Genomic DNA, 14,921 nt, shown 5'->3' on the forward strand with positions numbered 1-14,921 from the left:
TTAGGTTACGACAAAGGAGTGTGAAAAGCAGATAGAAAATAGACGGGTATAGTACTTCTTATCTTATTCACAGAGCCACAGACTTTACTTGGTTTATTATAGGAAAACTACAGTGAAAAGGAGATATCATTTGTAATTGTCTGCTGATCGTCGGAGATTTGCACCCGCGGTACACATACAACCTTTAGAAACACACAAAGCAGCAGTAAAGCCTACCAATGTCATCCAAAAGTGAATTTCGGTGTGCGAAATGTTGCGTAGGCTCATTGCTCAGCACTTATGAGTCATTTTAAGCGTGACGCGTTATTTGCTGAATAAAGCCAATAAAACCTTATGTAAATGGGGGAAAAGCACACAATGCAAGGCCGAACGACTTGCAATTTCCACTGTAATCAAGAGAGAAAAATTACACAGCGACAATATTTCATAGCTTTACAAGATAAATGGATGTCAATATCTTTGAAACACCAATTTAGGCTTAGCTGCCAAAATGTTGGCATTCATCACGTTGATGGGAGCCATGTTAGTGTACTGCTTTTCTTTTCAACATCAACAATTTAACTTTTTTTTTTTCAATCAAGCACCCCCCCCCCACCACCACCACCACCATCAGGAGTGCTGATCTCGGATCAGTTTTCTCTTTCAGGTCGTTCTTGAATAAGACTATGAAAACAAGAAAGACCTGATACCTATAGATCAGCACTCCTACTCTGGGACGCTTTGTCACTACGGGCCCTGAAGACACCAAGCTCCATTTCCTTCTTTGAGATCATCACAGATCAACAGCGGTGGCTTTTCCGTGTGGTTGTGCGTTGAGCTCTTTAACTCCCGGACGTTGCATCTCCTCGCCACCATGTCAGTTCCGCTCTGCGTAGCCGTAAATAAGAAGGAGAAATGGGAGGTATGGGCTCTGCTCAGGACGGGCTGACGGTGGATGGTGGTACCTGCTGGTTTGACAAGATTGATCCAGCTGTGGTTGTGGCGGTGGTTGTGGTGGTGCTGGCAACAGGGGGGAGGTGGGGGGATTTTGGCTGTAGTGGCGGTGTGGTGTGGAAGGAAAAGTTTGCCCCGCAAGCGACAATCAGTGGAAGAGTTTGGCAAACAGCATATGACACACATGGATGTAGGCATAGAAACACACAGGCACTCACGTGCACACACATGTGCACACACGCACACACACACACACACACACACACACACACAGCCAGCCAGCCAGCCAGCCAGCCAGCCAGCCAGCCAGCCAGCTAGCCAGCTTCAACGAGATTACCACTTAGCACTGCACATTTCCTCTGAAGTTATGGTTAATGTTGTGGTTTCGACGTGATGTGCTCAAAACAGCCTCAGATGATCCAAATTTGTATTGATAGACCTCGGTTCAAATATATACACTGCTCAAAAAAATAAAGGGAACACTAAAATAACACATCCTAGATCTGAATGAATGAAATATTCTTATTAAATACTTTTTTCTTTACATAGTTGAATGTGCTGACAACAAAATCACACAAAAATGATCAATGGGAATCAAATTTATCAACCCATGGAGGTCTGGATTTGGAGCCACACTCAAAATTAAAGTGGAAAACCACACTACAGGCTGAGCCAACTTTGATGTAATGTCCTTAAAACAAGTCAAAATGAGGCTCAGTAGTGTGTGTGGCCTCCACGTGCCTGTATGACCTCCCTACAACGCCTGGGCATGCTCCTGATGAGGTGGCCGATGGTCTCCTGAGGGATCTCATCCCAGACCTGGACTAAAACATCTGCCAACTCCTGGACAGTCTGTGGTGCAACGTGGCATTGGTGGATGGAGCGAGACATGATGTCCCAGATGTGCTCAATTGGATTCAGGTCTGGGGAACGGGCGGGCCAGTCCATAGCATCAATGCCTTCCTCTTGCAGGAACTGCTGACACACTCCAGCCACATGAGGTCCATCATTGTCTTGCATTAGGAGGAACCCAGGGCCAACCGCACCAGCATATGGTCTCACAAGGGGTCTGAGGATCTCATCTCGGTAGCTAATGGCAGTCAGGCTACCTCTGGCGAGCACATGGAGGGCTGTGCAGCCCCCAAAGAAATGCCACCCCACACCATGACTGACCCACCGCCAAACCGGTCATGCTGGAGGATGTTGCAGGCAGCAGAACGTTCTCCACGGCGTCTCCAGACTCTGTCACGTCTGTCACATGTGCTCAGTGTGAACCTGCTTTCATCTGTGAAGAGCACAGGGCGCCAGTGGCGAATTTGCCAATCTTGGTGTTCTCTGGCAAATGCCAAACGTCCTGCATGGTGTTGGGCTGTAAGCACAACCCCCACCTGTGGACGTCGGGCCCTCATACCACCCTCATGGAGTCTGTTTCTGACCGTTTGAGCAGACACATGCACATTTGAGGCCTGCTGGAGGTCATTTTGCAGGGCTCTGGCAGTGCTCCTCCTGCTCCTCCTTGCACAAAGGCGGAGGTAGCGGTCCTGCTGCTGGGTTGTTGCCCTCCTACGGCCTCCTCCACGTCTCCTTATGTACTGGCCTGTTTCCTGGTAGCGCCTCCATGCTCTGGACACTACGCTGACAGACACAGCAAACCTTCTTGCCACAGCTCGCATTGATGTGCAATCCTGGATGAGCTGCACTACCTGAGCCACTTGTGTGCGTCTCATGCTACCACTAGAGTGAAAGCACCGCCAGCATTCACAAGTGACCAAAACATCAGCCAGGAAGCATAGGAACTGAGAAGTGGTCTATGGTCACCACCTGCAGAACCACTCCTTTATTGGGGGTGTCTTGCTAATTGCCTATAATTTCCACCTGTTGTCTATTTCATTTGCACAACAGCATGTGACATTTGTTGTCAATCAGTGTTACTTCCTAAGTGGACAGTTTGATTTCACAGAAGTGTGATTGACTTGGAGTTACATTGTGTTGTTTAAGTGTTCCCTTTATTTTTTTGAGCAGTGTATATATATTTGTTTTTCAAAAGTCTGTCTGTGCTTAATTGAGCTTGCCTGGTGCAATGGAACCAATGGAATTGTGCCAAGATTCAAAGGAACTCCAGACAGGCTCAATCAAGCGTTTAAAGTACTGTAACCCAGATCTGGGTGGTTTGAGACCAAAGGCTTCCTCCCCTGGGAATGCCTGCTGTTCCACCCTTATCAGTCCCCTGGTTGGTTCCCAGAGGTGACCTTCAGACAACCCCCCCCCCCCCCCCACTCTCCCCTCGTCAAAAGGAGCAGCCAGATAAGACTGGGGAGAGAGAAGCTTTTGAGTTTCCAGCCTGCCCATAGAGATGGATAGAGGACACACTTCCCACAAACACTGTTTTAGCCGGAAATGGAGATAGCCCCATAGAGATCCTGTAATTCTATGGATAGCCCTCAGTGGTGTTGCCCATGCTGTCACAGAGGCGGTCAAAGGCGATCAATGGTAACGATAGGAGGTGTGCCCTCTTTCCATCTCTATGTGCAGGCTGGAAACTCGAAGGATTCAACAAAGGCCTCGTACAGTCAAACCTCCCATGGCCACACTGGCCTTCTCTATGTCTATCGTAGAGGGCTTCACCGCCCACAGATTTAATGCACTCTGCTGCCATCGTGGAAACATCCTCATGTGCCAGTCCACAAGGGTGGTCATTGGGTCACCACATCAAACACTAGAGTGCATGCAGATAATCTTGGTGGTGTTCACAATAGGCTGGCTAATACATTCATCCGAGTATAGAAACAGTGTACACCAAAAAGTGTGTTGTGATTGAGAGAAAAATATATCATTTTGACAAATAGGACAAAAAAGACCATGGCCATACGAACCTTTGTTTGTCAACTATAGACTCGGTATTGCAAAGAAAATTAATTATATTTGAAATGCAGCCATTTTTTTTTGCAGAGATAAAAAGATATTCCTTTGTCAGAAACCATGAATAGTCAATGACACTCATTGAAATTAGAAGAGGGAGTTTGAATTAAAAACATGGAGGGTGAATGACATTATTCCTGACATGGCGAACCGAGTGGGCGCACTCTGTGAAAGAGGGATGCAATTAAGATAACCTACAAAAGAGAGACGTTTGTTTGTGCTGGTTGTCAGTGTGGGACACCTATAGCATATTATTCTGGCAGGCACCCGTTTTATGAAAAACCTCATCAGCTCTGATGCCTGGAAAGATATACTGTAGCTTTTTTTGTCACTGTGTTAATAATGAACCTGGACACGGCTGAACATTTCACATTTGAGTAATTTAGCAGACACTCTTTTTCAGAGCGACTTACAGTTAGTGCCTTCATCTTAAGACGACTGCAAAGGGAACAAAGGGAGATATGAGTCTCCAGCTTCCTTCCAGCTTCAGTGATGGAAGCGGACGGCACTGTGATGGACTGCGATCGAATTTGCTGAGTGGAGTGTTGGGGGCTATTTTGTAAATGACATCGCCGAAGTCAAGGATCGGTAGGATGGTCAGTTTTACCCGGGTATGTTTGGCAGCATGAGTGAAGGAGGCTTTGTTTTACGAAATAGGAAGCTGATTCTAGATTTAATTTTGGATTGGAGATGTTTGATGTGGGTCTGGAAGGAGAGTTTACAGACTAACCAGACTCCTAGGTATTTGTAGTTGTCCACATATTCGAAGTCAGAACCGTCCAGAGTAGTGATAGTGGACGGGCAGGCAGGTGCTGGCAGCGATTGGTTGAAGAGCATGCATTTCATTTGACTTGCATTTAAGCGCAGTTGGAGGCCACGGAAGGAGAGTTGTATGGCATTGAAGCTCGTTTGGAGGTTTGTTAACACAGTGTCCAAAGAAGGGCCAGAATTATACAGAATGGTGTCGTCTGCGTAGAGGTGGATTAGAGAATCACCAGCAGCAAGAGCGACATCATTGATGTCAAATCAAATCAAATGATATTGGTCACATACACATGGTTAGCAGATGTAAATGCGAATGTAATGAAATGCGTGTGCTTCTAGATCCGACCGTGCAGTAATATCTAACAAGTAATCTAACATTTTCACAACAACTACCTTTTACCCTCCAATGTAAAGGAATTCATAAGAATATGTACGTGTAAATATATGGATGAGCGATGGCAGAATGGCACCACTTGAGTGGTTGTTGTCCTTGATCTTTTTGGCCTTCCTGTGACATCGGGTGGTGTAGGTGTCCTGGAGGGCAGGTAGTTTGCCCCCGGTTATGCGTTGAGCAGTCGCTGTAAAAGGCGGTGATACAGCCCGACAGGATGCTCTCGATTGCGCATCTGTAAACGTTTGTGAGTGGTTTTGGTGACAGGCCAAATTTCTTCAGCCTCCTGAGGTTGAAGAGCTGCTGTTGCGCCTTCTTCACCACGCTGTCTGTGTGGGTGGACCATTTCAGTTTGTCCTTGATGTGTACGTCAAGGAACTTAAAACTTTCCACCTTCTTCACTACTGTCCCATCGATGTGGATAGGGGGGTGCTCCCTCTGCTGTTTCCTGAAGTCCACGATCATCTCCTTTGTTTTGTTGACGTCGAGTGTGAAGTTATTTTCCTGACACCACACTCTGAGGCCCTCACCTCCTTCCTGTGGGCCGTCTCGTCGGTTTTGGGAATCAAGCCTACCACTGAGGTGTCGTCTGCAAACTTGATGATTGAGTTGGAGGCGTGCATGGCCACGCAGTCATGGGTGAACAGGGAGCACAGGAGAGGGCTGAGAATGCACTCTTGTGGGGCCCCAGTGTTGAGGATCAGAGGGGTGGAGATGATGTTTCCTACCCTCATCACTTGGGGGCGTCCCGTCAGAATGTCCAGGACCCAGTTGCACAGGGCGGGGTCGAGACCCAGGGTCTCGGGCTTAATGACGAGTTTGGAGGGTACTATGGTGTTAAATGCTGAGGTGTAGTCAATGAACAGCCTTCTTACATAGGTATTCCTCTTGTCCTGATGGGTTAGGGCAGTGTGCAGTGTGATTGCGATTGCGTTGTCTGTGGACCTATTGTGGCGGTAAGCAAATTGGAGTGGGTCTAGGATGTCAGGTAGGGTGGAGGTGATATGATCCTTGACTAGTCTCTCAAAGCACTTCATGACGACGGAAGAGATAGTCGTTTAATTCAGTTGCCTTAGCTTTCTTGGGAACAGGAACAATGGTGGCCCTCTCTTGCCTCTTCAAGGCACTACAGAGGGTAGTGTGTACGGCCCAGTACATCACTAAGCTGCCTGCCATTCAGGACCTCTACACCAGGCGGTGTCAGAGGAAGGCCCTAAAAATGGTCAAAGACCCCAGCCACCCCAGTCATAGAATGTTCTCTCTACTACCGCATGGCAAGCGGTACCAGAGTGCCAAGTCTAGGACATAAAGGCTTCTCAACAGTTTTTACCCCCAAGCTATAAGACTCCTGAACAGGTAATCAAATGGCTCCCCGGACTATTTGCATTGTGTGCCCCCACAACCCTCCCAACCCCTCTTTTTACGCTGCTGCTACTCTCTGTTAATCATATATCATATATGAATAGTCACTTTAACTATACATTCATGTACACACTACCTTAATTGGGCCGACCAACCAGTTCTCCGCACATTGGCTAACCGGGCTATCTGCATTGTATCCTGCCACCCGTCACCCACCACCCGCCAACCCCTCTTTTACGCTACTGCTACTCTCTGTTAATCATATATGCATAGTCACTTGAACCATATGTACATACTACCTCAATCAGCCTGACTAACCGGTGTCTGTATGTGGCCTCGCTACTTTTTAAAGCCTCTGCTGTATATAGCCTGTATTTTTGCTGTTGTTTTATTTATTTACTTACCTATTGTTCACCGAACACCTTTTTTGCATTATTGGTTAGAGCCTGTAAGTAAGCATTTCACTGTAAGGTCTACACCTGTTGTATTCACTGCACGTGACAAATACACTTTGATTTGATTTGAAGCATGTGGGTACAGCAGACTGGTATAGGGATTGATTGAATATGTCCGTAAACAGCCAGCTGGTCTGTGCATGCTCTGAGGACGCGGCTAGGGATGCCGTCTGGGCAAGGGAGGGCTTTGTATGCTTTGCGGAGTAACAGTGATCCAGAATTTTGCCGGCCATTCGATATACAGAGAAAAGAGTCGGCCCGAGAATTGAACCCTGTGGTACCCCCATAGAGACCGCCAGAGATCCGGACAACAGGCCCTCCGATTTGACACACTGAACTCTGTCTGAGAAGTAGTTGGTGAACAAGGCTAGGCAGTCATTTGAGAAGCCAAGGCTGTTGAGTCTGCCGATAAGAATACGGTGATTGACAAAGTCAATAAATTACTATAAAATCTAACTTTCATGAAATCCCACATGTAAGATACCAAATTAAAGCTACACGTGTTGTGAATCCAGCCAACATGTCAGATTTCAAAAAGGCTTTTCGGCGAAAGCAAACGATTATCTGAGGATAACACCTCCGTAAACAAAAGAGAGAAAACATATTTCAACCCTGCAGGCGCGACACAAAACGCAGAAATAAAAATATAAATCATGCCTTACCTTTGACGAGCTTCTTTTGTTGGCACTCCAATATGTCCCATAAACATCACAAATGGTCCCTTTGTTCGATTAATTACGTCGATATATATCCAAAATGTCCATTTATTTGGCGCGTTTGATCCAGAAAAACACAGGTTCCAACTTGTGCAACATGACTACAAAATATCTCAAAGTTACCTGTAAACTTCGCCAAAACATTTCAAACTACTTTTGTAATAAAACTTTAGGTATTTAAAGTAAATAATCTATAAAATTGAAGACGGGATGATCTGTGTTCAATGCAGGAAGAAAAAAAACTGATGCTACCTTTCTGGTCACGTGCCTATAACAAACAGTACACTTGAAGTTACCCTCGTTTTGAACAGGGCTACTTCTTCAGTACACAAAGGAAAAACCTCAACCAATTTCTAAAGACTGGTGACATCCATTGGAAGCAGTAGGAACTGCAGAAATCTGGATTCCCAATTAAAATTCATTGAAAAGAGAGTGACCTAAAAAAAAAATCGGAATGGTTTTTCCTCGGGGTTTCGCCTACATAAAGTTCTGTTATACTCACAGACATGATTCAAACAGGTTTAGAAACGTCAGTGTTTTCTATCCAAATCTACTATAATATGCATATCTTATCTTCTGGGGATGAGTAGCAGGCAGTTGAATATGGACATACATTTCATCCGGACGTGAAAATACTGCCCCCTGTCACCAATAAGTTTTTAACAGATAGCATTCATTACATTTACATTTAAGTCATTTAGCAGACGCTCTTATCCAGAGCGACTTACAAATTGGTGCCTTCACCTTATGACATCCAGTGGAACAGCCACCTTACATCACTTTATCAAACCCTGCTCTGACTTTCACTCATTTAAAAACATAAAGGGAGATAACGCCGTCTGTGTCTTGCCACATACAGTCCATTTAATAAAAGGTTAAATAAAAAAATATATCTAAAAAATGTATTACCGTCAAATGTTAATCTTATGGGGCCAGCATGTCTAGAGAGTGGCCAAAACACTACAGTTGCAGATGGTGGAATACTGTTCAAAAGCTCATGTATGAAAGATCAAAGGAGAAATTCTTACACTCGGCAGTATTCTCGTAGTTAAAATATGTGGTTCACCAAAAGGGCAGTTTCATTTGTGTAATATTCAAAAGATAAGGCTTAATTAATGACTTATAGCTGCCGAGGAACAATGAGAGAGCTCTAACCGGTCTTGATATATGACCAAAGGCTCATTCTGCATAATTTAGTAATGTACTGTCATATACAGCTGGACCAAATGTTCACATCAATATCAATTAAATGCTGTATGCACTGAAATTAAAGGATGCATCCCAAATGGCACCCTATTCCCTATAATGTGTGATCCAAAAGTAGTGCACTATTTAATGGAGAAAGGTGACATTTGATACTCAGCCTTAGAGTAATAATAAGGTTCAGGTTAGTGTGAATTGTGGAAACTGGGTGGAAAAAGACACCAAACACATGATCTCGACTTTAATCTTGCGAAAAACTTTTACTACCAATTTAAACCACTAAAGGTAAGAGATTATTCAGAGTGTTCATTATTCAGATAATTCATTATTCAGAATGTATTCATTTCTTCTCATTGCTTCTCATGAGTTAGTCCTCTCACACTGTAGTGCCTATGTACAGTATGTGTGTGTGTCTGTGTGTATGGTTTATTTCTATTTTCCACAAGATTTATTCCTTTTATTCAGCCCCCCTTTCTCCCCTTTTACGATGAGTGGATTATGGGGGAGGCTGAGTGTGGTCTGGGGCTGAGGAAGAGTTCTGCTGATTTATGCCCAAGAGGGTCATTTGTTACAGAGATAATCACCCACAGAGATGCTGTGGATATTGGAACTGTACTTAATGGGCTGACTCCTAGACGGATTGGTTGTTTAGCCGCTAAAAAAATGCTAACAATATACTTATACAAAAGTATGTGGACACCCGTTAAAATGAGTGGATTCGGCTATTTCAGTCATACCTGTTGCTGACAGGTTTATAAAATCGATCACACACCCATGCAATCTCCATAGACAAACATTGCCGGTATAATGGCCTTACTGAAGAGCTCAGTGACTTTCAACGTGGCATCGTCATAGGATGCCACCTTACAACAAGTCAGTTCGTCAAATTTTGCCCTGTTGGAGCTGCCCCGGTCAACTGTAAGTGCTGTTATTGTGAAGTGGAAACGTCTAGGAGCAACAACGGCTTAGCCGCGAAGTGGTAGGCCACACAAGATCACAGAACGGGACCACAGGTTGTAACACTCACTACCAAGTTCCAAGCTGCCTATGGAAGCAACGTCAGCACAACAACTGTTCGTCGGGAGCTTCCATGGCCGAGCAGCTACATAAGCCTAAGATCACCATGCACAATTCCAAGAGTCGGCTGGTGTGGTGTAAAGCTCGCTGACATTGGACTCTGGAGCAGTAGAAATGCATTCCTTTAAATTATGAATCACGCTTCACCATCTGGCAGTCTGACGGACGAATATGGGTTTGGCGGATGCCAGGAGAACGCTACCTGCATGCATGCATACCTCCAACTGTAAAGTTTGGTGGAGGAGGAAAAATCGTCTAGGGCTGTTTTTCATGGATCGGGCTAGGCCCCTTAGTTCCAGTGAGGGGAAATCTTACAACATAAAAATACATTCTAGACGATTCTGTGCTTCCAACTTTATGACAACAGTTTGGGGAAGGCCCTTTCTTGTTTCAGCATGACAATGCCCCTGTGCACAAAGCGAGGTCCATACAAAAATGGTTTGTTGAGATAGGTGTGGAAGAACTTGACTGGCCTGCACAGAGCCCTGACCTTAACCCCATCAAACACATTTGGTATGAATTGGAACGTCGACTGCGAGCCAGGCCCAGCCTCCCAACATCAGTGCCAGACCTCACTAATGCTCTTGTGGCTGAATGGAACAAATCCCTGGAGCAATGTTCCAACGTCTTGTGGAAAGCCTTCCCAGAAAAGTGGAGGCTGTTATAGCAGCAAAGGGGGACCAACTCCATATTAATGCCCATGATTTTGGAATGAGATGTTCGACGAGCAGGTGTCCACTTACTTTTAGTCATGTAGTGTATGTATGCTGAACAAAAATAACGCAACATGTAAAGTGTTGGTCCCATGTTTCAAGGGCTGAAAGCTTATTTCTCTGAAATTCTGTGCACAACATTATTTACATCCCGGTTAATGAGCATTTCTCTTTTGCCAAGATAATCCATCCACCTGACAGGTGTGGCATATGAAGAAGCTGATTAAACAGCACGGTCATTACACAAGTGCAACTTCTGCCGGGGACAATAAAAGGTCACTCTAAAGTGTTCTTTTTTGTCACACAACACAATGCCACACATGTATTTAATTTTGAGGGGGCATGCAATTGACATGCTGACTGCAGGAATGTCCGCCAGAGATAATTGACTCCTAATTTCTCTACCATAAGCCACCTCCAACGTCATTTTAGAGAATTCGTCCAACCAGCCTCACAACCACAGACCACATGTAACCATGCCAGCCCCGGACCTCCACATCTGGCTTCTTCCCCTGCGGTATCATCAAATCAAATCAAAGTTTGTCACGTGTGCCGAACACAACAGGTAGACATTACAGTGAAATGCTAACTTACAGGCCCTAACCAACAGTGCAATTTTTAAGTAAAAAATAGGTATTAGGTGAACAATAGATAAGTAAAGAAATAAAAACAGTAAAAAGACAGTGAAAAATAACAGTAGCGAGGCTATATACAGTAGCGAGGCTATATACAGTATCAAGGCTATATACAGTATCGAGGCTATATACAGTAGCGAGGCTACAACAGTAGCGAGGCTATATACAGGCACCGGTTAGTCAGGCTAATTGAGGTAGTATGTACTTGTAGGTATGGTTAAAGTGACTATGTATGTATGATAAACAGAGAAGCAGTAGCGTAAAAGAGGGGTTAGCGGGTGAGGAGAGGGAGGGTTCTGAGGAGTATTTTTTGTCTGTAAAAGGGAAAGGGGGATATCCTAGTTAGTTGTACAACTGAATGCATTCTTCCACATTTAACCCAACCCCTCTGAATCAGAGAGTTACGGGGGGTTGCCTTAATCGACATCCACGTCATCGGCGCCTGGGGAAAAGCGGGTTAATTGCCTTGCTCAGGGCCAGAACAACAGGTTTTTTACCTTGTCAGCTCGGGGATTCGATCCAGCAACCATTCGGTTAGATTAGGGCCTAATGAATTTATTTCAATTTACTGATTTACTTATATGAACTATAACTCAGTAAAATCATTAAAATTGTTGCATGTTGCATTTATATTTTTTTGGTTCAGTACATACTTTGAAATTGTCAAAAGTTTGGACACACCTACTCATTCATGGTTTTTCTTTCTTTTTTCTATTTTCTAAATTCTAGAATAATAGGGAAGACATCAAAACCATGAAATAACACACATGGAATCATATAGTAAGCAAAAAAGTGTTAAACAAATCAAAATATATTTTATATTTGAGATTTGTCAAAGCAGCCACCATTTGTCTTGATGACAGCTTTGCACACTCTTGGCATTCTCTCAACCAGCTTTATGAGATAGTCACCAGGAAGGCATTTCAATTGACATGTGTGCCTTGTTAAAATATAATTTGTGAATTTTCTTTCCTTCTTAATTCATTTGAGCCAATCAGTTGTGTTGTGACAAGGTCGGGTTGGTATACAGAAGGTGGCCCTACTTGGTAAAAGACGAAGTCCATATTATTGCAAGAACAGCTCAAATAACCAAAGAGACATGACAATCCATCATTACTTTAAGACATGAAGGTCAGTCAAAGCGGTCAAAATATCAAGAACTTTGAAAGTTTCTTCAAGTGCAGTCGCAAACCCATCAAGCGCTATGATGAAAGTGGTTCTCCTGAGGACCGCCACAGGAAAGGAAGACCCAGAGTTACCTCTGCTGCAGAGGATAAGTTCAGTAGAGCCTCAGAAATTGCAGCCCAAATAAATGCTTCACAGAGTTTAAGTAACAGACACATCTCAACATCAACTATTCAGAGGAGACTGCATGAATCAGGCATTCATGGTCAGATTGCTGCAAAGAAACCACTACTGAAGGACACAAGAAGAAGAAGAGACTTGCTTGGGCCAAGAAACACGAGCAATGGAAATTAGACCGGTGGAAATCTGTCCTTTGGTCTGAGTCCAAATGTGAGATGTTTGGTTCCAACCGCCATGTCTTTGTGAGACGCAGAGTAGATGAAGGGATGATGTCCGTGTGGTTCCCACCGTGAAGCATGGAGGAGGAGGTGTGATGCTGTGGGGGTGCTTTCCTGGTGACACTGTCAGTGATTTATTTAGAATTCAAGTCTAACTTAACCAGCATGGCTACCATAGCATTCATCAGCGAAATGCAATCCCATTTGGTTTGCACTTAATGGGAGTATGATTTGTTTTTCAACAGGCCAATGACCCAACACAGCTCCAGGCTGTGTAAGGGCTATTTGACCAAGAAGGAGCGTGATGGAGTGCTGCATGAGATGCATTTAGATGCATCATCTAAACTCAACCTAACTGAGATTTGGAATGAGTTGGACCGCAGAGTGATGAAAAAGCATCTAACAAGTGCTCAGCATATGTGGGAACTCCTTCAAGACTGTTGGAAAAGCATTCCAGGTGAAGCTAGTTGAGAGAACACCAACAGTGTGCAAAGTTGTTATCAAGGCAAAAGGGAGGATCCTTTGAAAAATCCAAAATATATTTTGATTTGTTCAAACATTTTTGGGTTACTGCATGATTCCATATGTGTTATTTCATAGTTTTGAGGTCTTCACTATTATTCTACAATGTAGAAAATAGTAAAAAATAAAGAAAAACCCTTGAATGAGGGGCTGGCTTAGATCACTTTCAAAACATAGAAATCTTCCCCATATGATGCAAATGCATCATATGATGAAACACCATACGGACTGTTTTCAGTATTTGAAAATGACCTATCTTTCAAACTTTATTGCTGACAAGCAAAACGTTTTGGGACTATGTCAACAATTGACTAATGAAACAAATATCAAAAGATAGTTTTTGGGTGGAATATTCCTTTAAACCCTTCAAAAGAAAGGGCCACATTTCCAACATACAGTAACACAAATGGTCAACTTAAGATATGATTGTTATGATTATCATTGGAAAAACATATTCCTTTTTATCACTGAAGACTTGCACGACATCCCAAATGGCGCCCTTTTCCCATAGGGCTATGGTCCAAAATAGTACACTACATAGGGAATAGGATGCCATTTGGGACGCAGGCTATGAATGGGTTAGCTGACAAAGTCACGAAAATGGTGCGTACGAGGGTCACAATAGAAAAAAAACACTTGCAATTGGTTCAGTAACCTGTAATAGTGCTTTCTGTTTTCTTCCAGAACGTGTGTACATTTTCTGTGGCCAATGATGGTTGTTTTGTTCTCTACTTTAGTCTCCATGTTCTTGACGTTGTTGCATTTGAAAAAAAAAGCTGTTTACTGCACTATTCCTAATCTAACGGGATACTGTACAGTGTCACACTGGGATGCCGTATGAGCGATAGTCTTCAAGTGCCATTGTTGCTGGTTCTCTCAGGGCTCTATTCAATCTGCACCATGAAGGTTCAGCTTTACAGCGTGAGTCAAATTTGAAAGGCAACGGTTCCTGCCTTAGCTGACACTGCATTCAGGGTGAACTCTGAACTCCGGCTCAATCGGAAATGACCTTCACATTTCTATGGTGGAATCGGTAACGCTTCAGCTTTACAGACTGAAAACACTCTTTTCAGTCTCCATTTTATTGCGTCTGAGAAAAGTAGTATACTATTCCTTATTTATTGGCATGCCGTACGTGCCATACCCGTATACATACATGTGTGCGATAGTCTTCTGTGCCATTGTTGCTTGTTCTCTTATTGTCATTCTCCATTTGTTGTGTCTAAGAAAAGTAATTTGCTATTCCTTATCTATTTACACTTCCTGTTTCACACTTATGTAGATCAGACATACAGTATGGGAGTGTAAATGTTACACAATTTGAGCCTTCATTGTTTCGTATAGCAAGGTCGGTGCTTCTCAGAAATGTTCCACAACGGGGGAAGAAAACAATGGGGGTATAGTGTGAAGTGGGCTAGTAATCAATGCAGCGGCACCGGGCTTTTTAACGTGCTGATGAATAATCTGAGCGGCCACTGTGTGGACTTCTCCGTTTTAAGTGGTTGTTTTTCACCGGACAATTATCTCTGAAGGAGCCACAGCACACAGGGTTTGAGAGAGAGTCGGCCCTTTCAAGGCAATGCAGGAGCATGCACAAGCCCCTGAAAATGGTTGTGTTGTCTTTTCAATAAACGTGGTTCATTTCAGTTGACCACTGTTTGAATGCTCCCATTTCTCCTGGTGTCTTCTCTGCCTCTTTTGTTGCAT

This window comes from Oncorhynchus nerka, linkage group LG18 (assembly GCF_034236695.1).
Source record: "Oncorhynchus nerka isolate Pitt River linkage group LG18, Oner_Uvic_2.0, whole genome shotgun sequence".
Classification (NCBI taxonomy): domain Eukaryota; kingdom Metazoa; phylum Chordata; class Actinopteri; order Salmoniformes; family Salmonidae; genus Oncorhynchus; species Oncorhynchus nerka.